Below are 16,493 nucleotides of genomic sequence, written 5' to 3' on the forward strand. Positions count from 1 at the left end.
CTCCATGCACCGGGAGCCTGATGTGGGATTCGATCCCGGGTCTCCAGGATCGGGCCCTGGGCCAAAGGCAGGCGCCAAACCGCTGCGCCACCCAGGGATCCCCCCAGACAGGGTTTTAAACAAAGAAATGACATCATCCAAGTTGTTTCAAATGTATCATTCCAGTTGCTATGGGAAGAGTACATTGCAGAGAGGCAAGGGTGGATGCAGGAAAAATTAGGTTTTCTAAGAGATGCTGGCTTGGATGAAACTGGTAGTGCTGGAGGTAGAGAAAAGAAGTTTGATTCTGGCTGTATTTTGAAATCAAAGCCAGCATGACTTGCAGATGGATTGGGTTTGGAGTGTGAGGGAAAGAGAGGCCTTTCAGGGGTGCTTTAGGAAAGAAGTCTCTAACCTAAAGAGCTGTCTGTTGAATGAACTTCCCCAAAAGCAGTTGTAGGCAGTTACTCATTCCATCTGACTGCTCTTTTCCTTCTAGCTTACCTGTCATTTAAGATCCTGAGGTGAATCTGCCCTTGGAGGCCATAGACCCCAGTGACCTCTAAATTATTACATGTGCCAAATATTCTGGAGCTTTAAGGCAGTCACATCATGAACCTGTACATCATGAATTTTTAGCCCATGCAGTTGCAAAGTAAATTTCCTACACCAAGGTAACTTTTTAACTGCTGTGTACCTTTCCACCACACATGCATTTTTATATTTGCCAAAATGGGTTAAAATGAACAGCAGGGGCAGTCCCTTTGGAGACCATGCAAGCCTGAGGCTTGGAGATGCTGATATTTGAAAGAAGGAAGAGCAGCCTTGTCCACCTGGCCATTGGAGTTGGTTATGAATACACACTACACCAGAAGGAAGTATAATTAAAGAGCAAATAATTGAATTGTAAACAAACATTTTCAAATCCCCCAAAATGTATCTCTTTCAAAGCAACTACCTTAAGAGTGCTGTTGCTCAAAGCTCACTTGGAACCCTTCTTTGGGATTTGTCCTCAAGGGGAGTTAATGTAACTTACCTCAAAATGCAGTGACTCCAGCGGTCAGGTCCCTCAGAAGCTCTGCTGTCAAGAATCTCAGATTCTCCTGGTTGGAGGCGACTTCAAAGCTCATATAGCCTATCTAGTGTTTGAGTTCGCATGCCGCCACCAGGGACAAGCAGGCATCAAACCTCTTCTTCAACCCCTAGAGGGAAGGGAATGCGGTGAACACCCCATTGGGAGCCCTTTCAAATCTTCCCACACAGCTCTGATTGTCAGAAGGTTCCTATTCATTTTTTAAAAGATTTTATTTATTTATTCATGAGAGACACACACAGAGAGGCAGAGACACAGGCAGAGGGAGAAGCAGGCTCCATGCAGGGAGCCCGATGCGGGACTCGATCCCAGGACCCTGGGATCACGCTCTGGGCCGAAGGCAGACGCTCAACTGCTGAGCCACCCAGGTGTCCCAGTCCCTGTTCATTTTGAACTGAAACCTGCCCCACCATCCCATCCAACCACTGGTCATAACGGCGTGTGAGGCAGTATTTCCCAAATGCCAGGCCTTTGTGTACCACCTTATTTTGCCATTTCTACCATGTCCAAATGTCAGTGGTCTTACTCATTCTTTAATATCTTTCCTTGAAGTTACCCAATTTTCTTATGTATATAGATTTACCTTAAATGAAAACTACAGACCTTCTAAGTGGAAAACCTGTATCAGTTAGAAATTAACAGAGTAAAGAATAATATCAGAAGGAAGAGAAAGTGATGATATTAAATTCTACTTAGGAACTGTTGCCTAGCAAAGGCGCTGACTGAGCCCGAGGCAAGCTTTCTCTTTGTTAAAAAACAGATTAGCAAGTGTTAGAGGGGTGTAAAGACAAAGAATCACAAAATGATAGTTCTTCCTAAACATAATCCATAGAATTAAGAGAACTTTCCAGTTCTCACCCTGTGATCCACTGTTTCCTAACCAAGTCATCAACCATATACCACTCAAGACCATCTACTGCACCTCCGGTGGGAGGTGTACACACTTAGACTCCCCGGCAAAGTGGTCAAACACCTCGGCTGTGGTCAAACTAATCAGATTCCAGGTCCTGCTTCTGTCACCTAACTGCTGTAAGCTTCAGTTTCTTCATCTTAAAATGTAATAATAGCTCTTCAGAGTGACACTTTCTTAATTAAAGACATTAGAACATTATGCCCAGGTACAAGTTGATCATTGAAGAGTATTAATTCAGCCTCGGGCTGCAGTGTCATTCAGTTCGGGGTGGGGGGTGGGGGATTAATTCAGTCTTGGGCGCTGACTGGGTTGTGCTCAATCTTTAAGGCATTTTGGCAAGTACTGCCACCGAGCCAAATCCCCCGCTGGGAGCCTCTATTGCTGGGCATTCGCGTCTGCGGGAGGACTGGCATCTATTCTTATTAACCAGATTCTTTTCTTCGCTTTATCCTGGCGCTTGAACATTTGTTCAGCTCCCCTTATGCTGCATTTGAGGGGAAGTAAATCCGTGAGCAGAGCTGGGCTATGATGAGGATGTATCCGAGAGTCTGCAGATGTGAGTCTGTGCTCCTGTGAAGCAAGAAAATGGAAACTTTTTGCTGAGTATCCACGACGTTATCAGGCGCTTTTCCGAAATATTTAATTACGTTTAAGACTCTAAGAATCTCTCAAGGTAAGTGTTATTTCCATTTTACAGATCTGCATTTTTACTGGAAGTTGTTAGGCTTGGTAACTATGCAACTTTTTACTCCTTTGGCTTAATGTTACTTTGCAAACACTTGCTCGCATTACTTCATATTTTCCTTTTTTTTTTTTTAATTTTAAGGGTAAACACTCCCTCTTGTTCTAAAAACATTGTCAGGCACTCCTGCCTCGATGTCTTTCATTTTGACAATTGTGTAATATCTCATTAAGTTATCCTCCCATAATGTATTTAACCAATTTCCCATTGACAGTTTGGCTTTGTTTGCTTTTAGCATTTTTTCTTTATTAGCATTATTTTACGTAAATAATAATTATTATTATATTATTAATTATTATATTAATATTATTATTATTATTATTTATTTTGCTACGAACATCTGCACATGAATATTTTGTCCTGGAAATATCCCCAAGAATGAAATTACTGCATCAAAAGGATCATTTTTGTGGTTCTTCATAGAGATTAGCAACCTGTCCACCCAAAGGAGTACGTGTTGCTTGAGGACAAAAAAACAAACAAACAAAAAAAACAAAAACCCGGTTTTCTGCAAAACAAAATTAATTTTCCCCTTATTCAAAAAAAAAAAAATATATATATATATATATATATATTCGAGTGCCTGCTAGGTGGCGGGCGCCCTGCCAGGGGCTGGGGACTGGAATGAGCAAGGCCTGGTCCCGCGTCCACGAGGGCAGGGTGGTGGGTACAGGAAACGAGCGCGGCAGGTGCCTGCCTCCGGCGGGAGCTCGCGAGCCGCGGGCGCGGGGACACGGACAGACGCCCGCAGGGAGCCGGTCCCCAGCCCCAGAAGGTCTCCGGGCGCCGGCAGCGCTGGACTTGGTCTTGCAGAATGAGTAAGAGCTTGGGCATGGGCTTTTGGATTTCTTGTAGGGTTTTTTACCCCCCCAAAAAAAGTTTCGCACTCGGGCACAGAGCAGGTTGGTGGAGTTGTCCTAGGAGCGCTCTCCTGTCCCAGGGAGGAGGATGCGGGGGCGCTCCCCGGCTGCACGAGCGGGGTCCGGGGTCCGGGGACCCCCCGCGGCCCCGGGGCACCTGCCGCATCGCGGGGAGGCGCGCGGCTCCACCTGGCCGGGGGCTCCGAGGCCGCAGGGCGGGCGGCGGGCGGGGGGCGGGCGGGGGCGGAGCTCCGAGGGGCTGCGGGGGCTGCCGGACCGACCGCCGCGCCTCCCCGACGCCGCGACCTTGGGGCCCCGCCGGCGTCGCGAGCTGGGCGGGCAGCGCAGCCTCGTGCACCTCCGCGGCGGGCCCGGGAGCCGGGCAGGGGGGCAGGTAGGACCGAGGTCGCGGCGGGGGCGGCGGGCGCAGCACCTGCCACGGGGGTGGGGGGTGGGGGGGGCGGGCCCGCGGGGGCGAACCGGGCCGCGGGCTCCCTCCCCGCCGTGCTTTCTAGTGAGTCCGCCGCACGTGCGACCGAGGCCCCGCGGCCAGCCCCGAGCTCCGGGCTCCCGGCTCCCGGCTCCCGGCTCCCGGCTCCCGGCTCCCGGCCCGCAGGCGCCTCGAGGTCACCGCGGCGGCGGCACCCGGCTGGGCGGCAGGCCTGGGAGGAGCTCGGGGCTCCAGACCGGTGGGGTCTTTCATTATTTTTAAAAACGTCATTTCAACAGGTAACACGTGCCTATGGTTTTTTAAATCAAATAATGCAAAAGTTTATCCTCTACAATGTCTGTACTAGTATTTGTCTATGTATATCTTTTTTTGCTCACGTCCTTTCTTACTCTTGCTCTGTCCCCTCCTTTTGATTCTTTTTTTTTAAATTGTATTTATTTATTCATGATAGACACACACACACACACACACACACACACACAAACAGAGGCAGAGGGAGAAGCAGGCTCCCTACAAGGAGCCTGACATGGGACTTGATCCCGAGATTCCAGGATCACGCCCTGGGCTGAAGGCAGATGCTGGAACCGCTGAGCCACCCAGGCTGCCCTCCTTTTGATTCTTTATCCCACCTCCTGCCTAATGAAAGTACCAGAAGAAAGTGACATCACTGCCACTGCCCACATCCCATAGTCTCCAGTGTTCCCCACTGGCGCCACCCGCCTGTCTTCAAAGTCTTTCCCTGGGGTGGCCCTTGGGATAGGGAGCCCACGACAGAGAGGACACTTCATTTAACTTTCCTGAACCCTCCCAGCATTAGGGAAGAGTCTATGCTGAGTGCTATGCTATGTTCTTTCCCTTAAACTAGACTCTCCAAGTGTCATTTAAGTAGAGTCTGGAACTGAGGAGAATTAATGAAGGGTATTTCCCAAAAGTGGTTCCTAACACCTCACTAATTCCTATTCCTGAAACTAGAACTTGGCCAATTACACCTTTTCATTGCCTCTCCCTTCTCCACCCAGGACCTGCAGAGTGACAGGCAAAGGATGCTTCCTCTGTAAGAACCTCAAAAGATGGATGATCTATAGTTGTGAAGGGGCTCAGGGACGTAGCTTTGTGGCAGACAACAGGGGAGGGGGATGTAGAAGAAAGAAGGTTAGAGAGGAAGAGAAGTAGAAAGGGAGGAACAGGCCAAGATTCTTGAGTGGAGAAGAATCCTGGAACACAAGGCCCTGTCATTTAGGAATAATCTCCAGGTAATTATGCTAAAAGATCACACATGTGGCTTAACTTCTTGCTAACAATCAGCACAGTCATTTCAGTTCCAAGGCTTTTACTATTCCAGGCCAAAATATATTGAGAAATGGGGAAGAAAAATCAGCAAGAAACCTCATTTTTATCTATATGATAAAATAGAAGTGTTTTTAAATTATTTGTTATGAGCTAATAGGTTTTATAGGAGTTATGTAGAATGTTTAAAATAACCTAGTAGGGGGCGCCTGGGTGGCACAGTTGGTTAAGCATCCGACTCTTGGTTTCAACTCAAGTCGTGATCTCAGGGTGGTGGGATAGAGCCCCTTGTTGGGCTCTGTGTGCAGTGCAGAGTCTGCTTAAGATTCTCTCTCCCTCTCTCTCTCCCCCTGCAACCCCCACCCTCTCTCTCTAAAATAAATAAATAAATCTTTAAAAATAAATGAATTAATTAATGAATAGGTACTCTAAGTCACTACATTTCTTTTATTTTGTTCTTTTTTTTCATGGTGCGTGACCTAGACCTGGATCCCACACATGTCAGAAAGTTCAGGTTGGTTAGAAGCTGCCACTTGTAAGAAGTCTTTTTGAATGGAGGTTAGGAGGGGAGTAGGTTAGAAAATAAAGACTGATCCTTGTGGGAGGGTGGGGAAATAATGAGGAGGAATAAATTGAGTACCAGCTTGAGTCTCATAAGGAATCAGGTTTAATTCTTAAGAAAACATGGCAATGAGTAAGAAGTGAAGGAATCATTCGTTCATTCATTCATTCATCCATGCATGCATGTTTGTAGAGTGCCTGGCTATGTGTTAGTCACAGGGGGGAAAATGGTGAATAAGACAAGGAAGATCTCTAATCTTCTGGAGCTCATAGATGCTTTAGGGAGGCAACTATTAGTAAAAAAAAAAAAAAAAATGTAAGTATTGAATATTTAATTACAAACTAAAATAAGCTCCCTAGAGGAAAGAAAGTTCTTCGAGGGTGTATACAGACTGTACTGCCAGACAAAGGAAGGCTTTCTCAAGGAGGTTTTCCTTGAGCTGAGATTCAAGAGTAGGTGGAAATATTGAAGATATAGATGGTTTTGAGATAGGACCAGAATGTATCAGCCAGAGATTGCATTTGGCTGCTAGTAATCAAGAAGTCCGGCTGCCATGTAGTGTTTGCCATACGGCACGTATACACATGTAGAATTGACATTTCTGGAATTTGGGGAAAGGATTGATTGCGATACTTGCTATGACAGTATCTGTGTTGTCTTGAGTTGGTCATGGTTTTTCATTGCTGTTATTCTTGCTTTTAAATTAAATTTTTAATTTCATTCTTGTCAGTTCATTTTACTGTGCATAATACAATATGTGCATTGTGGCTCAAATATGAATCATCCACGTTCCCATTGCTAAGGTAGATACGTATGTAACTACCATACCAAATTTGGCTTGTACAGTGACGACTCATTGTTATCACTTTCCCAGGACTTTCTCAGGTGAAAAGAAGTGTGGCAGGTAGACTACAATATCTTCTCGCCACTCCTACCCACTGCTCTAGTTGGTAGAATGTCAAAACATTTAGTTACTCTAAAGCTGCATGTACCTCTTCGGAATTTCACATTCAGTCCTTTAGGAAGGAAAAAAATTACAAATTGATGCTCTAAGTAAAAGTAATATAAATCTCACAATGTATTGGCATGAGATGTTCTGTCCAAACAACATACTTCATGTGCAAACAAATATTTCCATTCGTTCAACAATATTTCTATATGCCCAGCACTGTGCTAGATACTATGGATAAAATGGATTAGTAAGACATGGTCCCAGCATTTAAGAAATTCATAGAAGTCTAAGAGGGAGGGACTCATACTTATCCATATAAGGATAGAAAAGTGTTGTGGTTGCCTTAATAACAGCTTAGTTAGGGTACAGAGATACACAGAGAGCAGAGTGGTCAATTCTACCAAGGAGAGGAAGGGTTGAGGAAAGATTCATGGAGGAGTTAACACTTGAGATGAATCTTGAAAGATGAGACATTCCACAAGACAAATGAAGGGAAGAGGGCATTGTAGAAGAAGGGATTTGTGTACAAAACAAACGTGTGAAACAGCATGTCAAGGTCCAGGACACACAAAGCAGCTCAAAGAGCTGAAGCACAAGCAGGGAAAAGAAGCTCATGAAGACGTGAGGCCGGCATGGTAAGCAGGCCAGATCACAAAGAATCTGCATGCCATCACATGGATAGCTTGATGGTTTTAAAATATGCACTGTGAAGGCATACAGATCCAAGTTTGAGTCATGGCTCTGCCACTTTCTAGCTGTGGGGCCTTGGTGGTTGTACCTCCCTTATTGGGTTCCTGCAAGAACTGAGGTTAAGTCGTGTAGTACGCAGCACAGATTATGCATCTACTTCTTAGTGACTTTTTTTTTTCATAATTTATCCTAATGCAAAGGAAGCCACTATAAGGTTTTAAGTAGAGTGACTTAATGAGCATTTTTTACCAGACCATAGTCATTCTGGCTGCATATGGATGCTGAGTTAAAGGGCGGTAAGTTTGGAACTGAGAAACCACTTACAGAAACTACAACCCTTCAGATGGCAATGATATCCTGAACCCTGATGGCCGTGGCAGTGGCCATGGAGAAAAGGAACCAAAGCTTGAGGTGTCTGCAAGGTACACGCCACAAAACTCACTCATTACTTGTGGGGAATGGGACTCTGGTCTGTCATTTTTGGGTTCTGTCATCTAAGTCATTTTAGGATAAACGAAAGGAAGCCAGGTATCAAGCAAGGCCTAGGGATCTGGTGTCTAGGAAGTGCTACTGTCCAGAGGACTTAATGATGGGATCCCGAAAAAAAAAAAAAAAAAACTGTCTTTGTAATGGAGAAGACAACTTTTGTGTTACAACATTAAATAGTAGCAGGAAGGCTTAGTTGATCCATAACAAACAAAAGCCATTATCTCTTTCTCTGTCTCTCTCTTATCTCTGGGAGCCTTTGAGTTCAAGGTGAGTGACCATTAGACTTCATCCATTTGCCACTGTCATGAAATGGCACGTACAACACTCACTCATGCCTGGTTGTTTTGTTTTTACTCTTACCTGACACTCGTCTGATTAAATTTTTTTCTCCTTTTTTCTCAAATTCCCTCTCACAATTCACTATGCACAGGCTGGGGTGCCTCTACTAAAGCTAGTGAGGAGCGGAGGGTTGAGGTGGTCCCTATTTTATAGCGCAGTGTAGTTTTGGTAACCACATCATCCGTTCATAAGATGGAAAATAATCCAGATGTGTGTGGTAGTGTGTGCTGAAAAGTGCTGGGAACTTTGTGCCCGTTTCCCCCAAATGTGGACCCTAGGAAATGCTGACTGAATGTTGGATTCAGTTGCTTGAACAACTGTGTAATTACTTGAAGCCACAGAAATGAACAGACATTATAATTAGGCAGAGCCAATGAGTGAGGGGGGAAAGTGTAAAATGAGGAGAACTAAGGTCTGCCTCTGCCCTAGACAGTCTAGTTTGGATAAAAGTGGACTTTCCATCTCTGTGACTTTGGGTGAGATATCTTACCTCTCTGAAGCTCGGTTTTTACTGGTGGATATTCCTTTGGATATCTGCAAAACTGAGGTAATGTCTCCTTCCAAGGGTGGTTGTGAGGTTTAAATGAACTGTATATGGAGAGTGCTTAACACAATGCCGGGCATATGGTGGCTGCTTAACTGCTCCGTATCCTTTGGCTCAGCCTATGTTGGAGATCTTTCCTTACACTGATATAACAGGAAGAATGAAGATTTCTTAGGTTAAGTAACCTGAATTAATTGGCTTTTATGTGTTTCTCATCTATAATTGATTTTTTTCCCTGGGAACTGGGGTGGAAACCTGTTTTCCTCCAGTCTCTGGGAACGCTTATCAGTACGATGGGGGCAAAGGTAATGTGACACCTGCAGGGAGAAAACTAATTTTAGCTATTCTTTCAACAAGTCTTTCACATACATACGAGCAAAATCACTAACAGTAAGAAAATGAAGTGATTTGACTTCTTTCTCCCATGTTTTTTGTTGGTGGAGTTCCTAACAAGCATGTTTCTTATTTATTTGCTGTTTTTCATGTAGAAAGAGAGAAACAGGATCAAAACTACTGTTACTATTTCCTTCCACCCCCAACAAGCTGTTTGGGGTGATGGTTGAAAAATACCATCATATCCTCCATTTAGCTCTTCTAAAGATTCTATAATTTGACATAAGCCTTTACTTTTAGTCCAACAAGCATTGGTTGGGCTCCAGCTGCATGTCAGGCATTAAGTTAGCACCGCACACTCAGACAGGCCAGCCTTCATACCCAGATCTCCAGTCTGGTAGTCCTTGTGGAAGAGGGTGGGTAGAGAGAGGAGGGGATGTGCCACCTGTTCAGAGAGAGCCAGTGAGAGCAGAACCATCAGACCAAGGCTGTCTGCCACAGCTTCAGACCCCTAGTCCATCAGATCATGCGCTCCTTCAGGTCAGGATCCTAGCTCCTCCTTCCTACACCCCAAGACCCTACCCAAGGGGGCCCTTTTGTGCTGTTTATCAATGGAGAGATCAAGAGATAAAGGTAGTGAGGAGGCCATGGCCTTCTCTTTCTGTCTTCTTAAAACCAAAAATATTTTAAACAAAATTTCACCCTACAATTATCTGGTTTTCACCCTCATCTTTTGAGGGGCAGCACAGCCTCGTGGTTAAAAGTCTGGGCTTTGGAGTTACACTGCCCAGGCCTGTGTCCCAGCTCTACAGTTTCCTAGTTGTGTGACCTCGGGTGAGTTATTTAACCTCTCTGTGCTCCAGTTTGCTTATCTATAAACTGGGATTATTAATATTACATACTTCATCGGGTTTTTTATTAAGTTATAATTGACATACATTTTATTGGTTTCAGGTATATAACATAATGACTTGATATTTGTATCTATTGCAAAATGATCACAATAAGTCTAGTTAACATCCAGCACCATAAAGAGTTACATTTTTTTTTTCTTGTGATGAGAACTAAGATCTACTCTCTTAGCAACTTCTAAATACACACTACAGTCACCATGCTATTCATTACATCCCCATGACTTATTTTATAACTGGAAGTGTGTTCCTTTTGACCCCTTTCACCCACTTCACCCACCTCATTTTGCCCACTCGTTGGTTGTTAAAAGACTTTAAAAAGCTGGCACACATTGTTCGACCCCATCCAACACAGACAGAAAGTTGTATTCAGTGTTGAAACCCCAGAGTCCAGCTGGGTGCCTAGTACATTGGAGTAGCTGAATGAATGAATGAATCCCCATATGTAGACAGCTATAGCAGTGGTGATAAAAGCACTTTCCTCATATCAACTCATATGATCCTCAGAACATCTCAGGAGAGATAAATAAGGGAGATGAGCAAGATGGGTATCATCATCTCCATAATACAAATGAGAAAACCGTGAAAACAGGACTAGAGATGAGAGAGTTAATTTATGCTCCTGAGTGCATTTATGTGTAGCCCTCGACTCTTGCCACTATCTGGCTGTCTCTCGATCTGATGCAGGTTTCATGGAACCCGAAGGATATCTAATAGCAAAAGTGAACACACGTAGCTCTTTTGGCTTTCTGAAGAAATGAACTCCTTACTGTAAATATACTCCATCAAATTGCAACTTCAAGTTAAACTTGAAGTTTGGAAAGTTTCTTTTTGGGGGGAATGCAGAGGATTTTTTAGGGGAATGAGGAAATTCTTTTTAAGGGTGAAAGTAGCAGAGAATCATGAAGGAAAATATTGATAGATTTTATTACATAAACATTTAAAATACGATGTATAAAAGTCATAACTAAATTAAAAGGAAAATAAACTAAAATAAATTGTACCAAATATGCCAAAAGGTTAAAAGTTTCAGTATCTAAAGAGCACATAGAATTTATTAGGAAGAACGTTAAAAATGTGGTTTCCAAAAAGTGGGCAAGGGGCAGCTGGGTGGCGCAGTGGTTTGGCGCCTGCCTTTGGCCCAGGGCGTGATCCTGGAGACCCGGGATCGAATCCCACGTCGGGCTCCTGGTACATGGAGCCTGCTTCTCCCTCTGCCTGTGTCTCTGCCTCTCTCTCTCTGTGTGTGTGACTATCATAAATAAATAAATTTTTAAAAAAATTTTAAAAAAAGAAATAAGAATTTTTAAAAATGGTATACTAGTTTATTTTTTATTTTTTATTTTTTACTAGTTTGTTTATTAAGAATACTAAGACTTTAAAGATAATGTGGGTAGAGTAGAACGAAATGGCTACCCTCATAACACGTTATCTGGAAACCAACTGTCTTAAAATTGTTTGTGGCCCTTGACCAAGGTTTTCAGTTTCTGGGACTCTAGCCTAAAGAAATTATCAGTAATATGGTTAGAGTCTTATGCCTGAGGATGTTCTTCACAGTGTTTGCTAGAAACACTGTGTGAAAATGAAATGCTAGAAACAACCCGTGTGTCCAATAGTAAGGGAGTGGTTATATCAATTATGGTGAGGGTAGGGGGAGCAACATAATCTAGCAGCTAAAAGCATGGATTCTGGAGTCTCATCACCTGGGTTCGAATCCTGACTGCCACATATTAGCATGTAATCTTGAAAACCTCCCCAATCCTTACTTTTCTCATCTACACAAAGGGAATGACAAGAGTACCTACCACATAGGCTTATTTTGTGGCTTAAATGAATCATTCACAATTCCAAAATCCTCAAAGCCCTAAAAATCTAATGATTTTTTATGACTTTATTACCAACAAAACATAATTGAACTGACATAACCTTATCCCACTTACTATACACATATTCTGTGACTATCATCAATCTTAATCCTTTTCTATCGTTTTACTCTCCATGCAGAATCTCTAAGGTTCTCTTTTTAAATTAATAACCTTCATGCACTTGTGAAAAGATTAACTTGGAGGCCAAAGCTAACTGGATGCAGGTGTATCTACTTTGAGCCAATTTCTTGGCCAAGAAAATTTTTCCAATTCCTCCAGCCCAGGAGGGGGGAAACTTTTTTTCAAACTTTAAGGTTGGGGATATTCTTAACATGTAGATTGCTGAGCTCCACCCCCAGAAATTCTGATTAAGTCGTTCTGGAGTAGAACCAAATGTCTGTAAATCTTACCAGCTCCCAGGGTGATGCTGGGGATACTGATCCATGGACCACACCCTTAGGTAGCCCTGCTTAGATCCATTCCCTCTTTAATTTTTATCATCCCTTACATTGTACCTTTCTGATATGAACATTTTCATTTCTGGAAATCTTCAACTTGTTTTTTATGTCATCATTCTCTTATCCTCTCCTTCCCATGCTATGATTTTATTTCCAGAAGTAGTAATATAAAATTTTCTATCACTCTCTAAGCACTTATGATGCTCCAGTAACTGTGTTAGTGCTTTGTTCATATTATTTGTTTCATCCTTTCAACAATCCTCATTTTAGAAATGAGAAAATTGAGGTCCTAGGACTCCTAGCAAGTGGGAGGATCAAGTCCTCTTGGTCCCAAAGCCCAAGCTCTTCCCATTTTACTGTCCTGTCCATGGTGGTTCATGTCTCCAGCCAACATGACTTCTCATTCCTGCTTCAGCTGCCTAGATCCTGCCAAGTCCCCAATCTAGAACCCCCTCTCTCCTTATCATTATCCAGATCCCATTCAGGCCTATGCCAGGAAGCTTCCTCAGCTACACCCGCCCACAGCCAACACCCCACCACATCTTCCGTTCTTACCTGGCCATTTATCATACGTGTTTACAATTTCACATCAAGGGATTTCATCTTCCTAACTGAATTTGAAGCCTGTGAAAGCAGGGCCCATCTCATGCATCTCTGGGTCTCCCTTTGGAATAGCCATTCCCTTACCCTTACCCTTCCCTTACCCTGGGGACTGGTTGCTTCCCTTACCCACACCCCCGTCCCTACTCTTCTCCTGTCCTAAGGATTCCCCCTATCTCTATCTTGTCCCTTCCTATTTTGGTGAAATCAAGCCACATCAACAAGAAGTGGAAAAACAGTCGAACAGTAACCCTTCTTATCACCTCCCCTGCATGACAGCTGTGGGTGGTTTGCTAGTGTTTGCCCTGAGTTCTGCAGGATCATGAGAAGGAACTTTCCTCTGAGACCCTGTATTTGGCAGAGAAGCACTAGCAATACCCTGCAACCCTTGGTTCTCCTTGAGATGTTCCAGATACCCTTCCTCCCCTTCCATATTAACTCAAATTCCTTTTCCATTATTTTACGTCCCAGTTTCACTCTGCACCCCTCATTGAATGTCTTCCTTCAAGTATGTGAGGAGTTCTCAACTGCCCACTCCCAGTCTGTACCTCTGTGGAGCTACTTTCCCGCGTCATGAAATCTATTAGGGCCAGTACGATGGGACCCATTCATTTGGTCTGTACACTTTGCTTATTCCCTTCTCCCCCCCTTCCCTCCCTCCTTCCATTCTGCCTTCCTCCTTCTTTTTGAGGTCCCTGTTCCTGCTATTGCTTGAGTGGTGTTATGAACTCACTATGATGGCTTACACATCTCAGGCTTAAAAATCTTCCTTTTGCAATCTTCCCCAAACTTGTCATTATCTCCTTGTAAGCGGTCTGCAGAGCAGCTGGGCCTCGTAGCAAAAGGGTGAAACTTCCCATGGTGCTTTCATTTCCTCCCCGTCCATTAGTAGGAAAGTGCTAGCTTTGTTTGTATTACAGCCTCATGCAGCTATGCTGCTAACATACACCACTAGGACACGATTTTAGATTCCATTAGTTTTCTTGTTCAGAAGGTTTTTTTCTTACTCACATTTATGTGCCAGTTTTGTGGGGGCCCTGATGCTTTTTTTTAGTATCTCCTGTACCTGAATTCCTTCTCTTTGGTGCCTCCTTCCATGTGCTATTCTTGGTAGCTTTCAATATGAAATCCTAAGAAAAAAAATTCTAAGGAATACCATTTACTGTTTCTTTAGTGTTTATCATGTAGTAGATGCTGTGCTAAGCATTTTTATATACCTGGCTTAGTTTAATCCTATCAGAAATTTTAATTAGGTATTACCCCAATACAACGGAGACACTGAGGTTTAGTGAGTTTAAGTGATTTGCCTGACGTCTCATGGCCAGTAAATGGAGCAGCCTACAGTCAAGCCTGGGTCACATTATTCCAAAGCCCAGAGTCAAAATTTAGTTTCTGGGAGACTTGTTCTATTCTCCAAAAAATGTGATGATTTTACCAAACGCTCTCTCATGTACTGCCATGACAGTATAAATGAAAACACTCTTATCGGAAGGCAATTTGGCAAAACATATTATAAGCTTTTAAAATGTTCCTACCCTTTAATCTAACAATTCCAATGCCTGGATTTATGCTAAGGAAAGAATCATTAATATGTGCAAAGATTTAACCCTAAGGAAGTTTAGGGAGGCAATATTCATAACATGAAAAATTTGAAATAGGTTCCACATCCAACAGAAGGAAATTAAGTATTATACATAGAGGTAACCATTATAAATTATTTGGAAAAAGAATATTCGGTGGCATAGAAATGTGTTCATGATATAATAACTACTATAGGATTTCAGGTCACATCCAGTTTTGTAAAATCAGATACAACAAAATAGATTCAAAGGGAAATGATACAGAGCTAGAGACACAGATATGTAATTTATATTTAAAAAATGAAGCTCTCAGATTAATGGGGTGGAATTAAGACTAATATTTATTTTCTTCTTTTATCATTTTGTGTACTTCTTAAATTGACATTGAAGTTTTTTAAAACTTATTTTTCTTCTTTAATTGGAAAAATGTCTGTGTGTTGTTTGAAGTCTTTGGAACTCCATCTTGGTCATTTCCTCTGTGGATGCTTTTATGCTAAAGACTTCTTGGATGTTCTTTTTGCCCACCCATCTGCTGGGCTCAACTGGAAAGCTGATCATGTGTGTTGGAAATGTTGGCATGACACCAAGCTCATGTGTGGTATTTTGTACATTGTGGTTGAGGAAGCATACTTAGAGCTTGTTTGATCCAAATCCTTTTCCTGGTCTCACCTAACTAAACAGCCTCTCCTCCTCCTTCTGCTATCTGGTTCTGTGAACACTGGCAACCATTATTTTTCCTCTAGAACAGCAGTCAGCCACCTTTCCTTACCTTCACTCACACTGTGAAGAAAATTTCACTTTTTTTGACAAGGTCTTTGACCGCTGTTCATATTTACCAGTGCTCTTTTTATAATTTCCTCCACAAACAACCTTTATTACAGATACTTGAGTTCCATCTTCCCAGCTTCTTTAATAACTTTTTTTTTTTCTTAATGCAGGTTTTCCTTCATTTTTTTCCTTTGCCTCAGTGCACTTTGGTTTCCTGACCAGGTTATATCCGGACTGCTTCATGCCGATGACTCACGTACATCCACCACACTTCTCTACTCATCACATTGCCTCCCCTTCTTTCAGGTGTCTTTGGAAAGCACCTCCCATTCTTTATTTCTGCTCTCATCACTTTGATCATCTCTCTGCTGGCTTCCTTCATTGACCCCTTTGCAGTCCCCACTTCTGCTTCTAGAGAGTCCACCTGTCTGTCTCTCATCTATTTATACTCTCCATTCGGCTGATAATCCTTGCCCTTATCATTTCAGCCTTTGATGTGGACCTTCTCTGAAGTGTTTTTTCAGATATTTTTAAAGCAAGTTCCACCACTTGGGTTCCTGAAGGGGATGTGGAGCTTTCTGACTCATGCCTTTTTCTTCAGAGCATAATCAATTGTAGAAGGAATAGTTTAATTTTAGAAAATAAAATACTAAAACAAAACATCAATTAGCCTTCCCTCTATTTAAAAAAAAAGGTATATATTGGTTTTAAAAAAAGCAAGTAATCTTTGAAAAGACCAAATTACCCTTGACCAAAAAAACAAAGAAAAAAAGCTCATGACACAGTATTTCCACCTCTAAGAATGAGTCCTAAGGAGATAATTGGACAAGTGTTAAAGAAGTATTTGAAGATAGGTTAATTGAAATGTTGTTTGTAATATAAATAAATAAATAAATAAATAAATAAATAAATAACTTAAAAGCCCAGCAGGAGATGATTGGTTATGTAAATTTTGACTCAGTTATACCATTAATCACTATGAAATGATTAAATATGATTGTTATGTATTAATGGAAACAACTAGATTTGTCAAATGAAAAAATACTGGGTGAAATCCCATTTTTGTAAAATTATACA

At 42.6% G+C, this 16,493-nt stretch overlaps 1 protein-coding gene across 3 annotated transcripts in view; it reads left to right on the top strand.

The window, feature by feature from the left end:
- The first annotated feature begins 2,301 nt into the window (after positions 1-2,301).
- Positions 2,302-16,493, top strand: part of CASR (calcium sensing receptor) — a 75,032-nt gene continuing 60,840 nt past the window's right edge. The window contains exon 1 of one of the 3 annotated variants that reach the window (XM_025990165.2): positions 2,302-2,658. The gene's annotated coding sequence lies outside the window, so the exon portion shown is untranslated. Of the gene's footprint in view, positions 2,659-3,372; positions 3,546-3,888; positions 3,982-16,493 lie in introns of those variants that run through there. The other 2 variants (XM_025990166.2, XM_072724848.1) reach the window with 2 other exon arrangements.

This window comes from Vulpes vulpes, chromosome 1, assembly GCF_048418805.1.
Source record: "Vulpes vulpes isolate BD-2025 chromosome 1, VulVul3, whole genome shotgun sequence".
Taxonomy (NCBI): Eukaryota; Metazoa; Chordata; class Mammalia; order Carnivora; family Canidae; genus Vulpes; species Vulpes vulpes.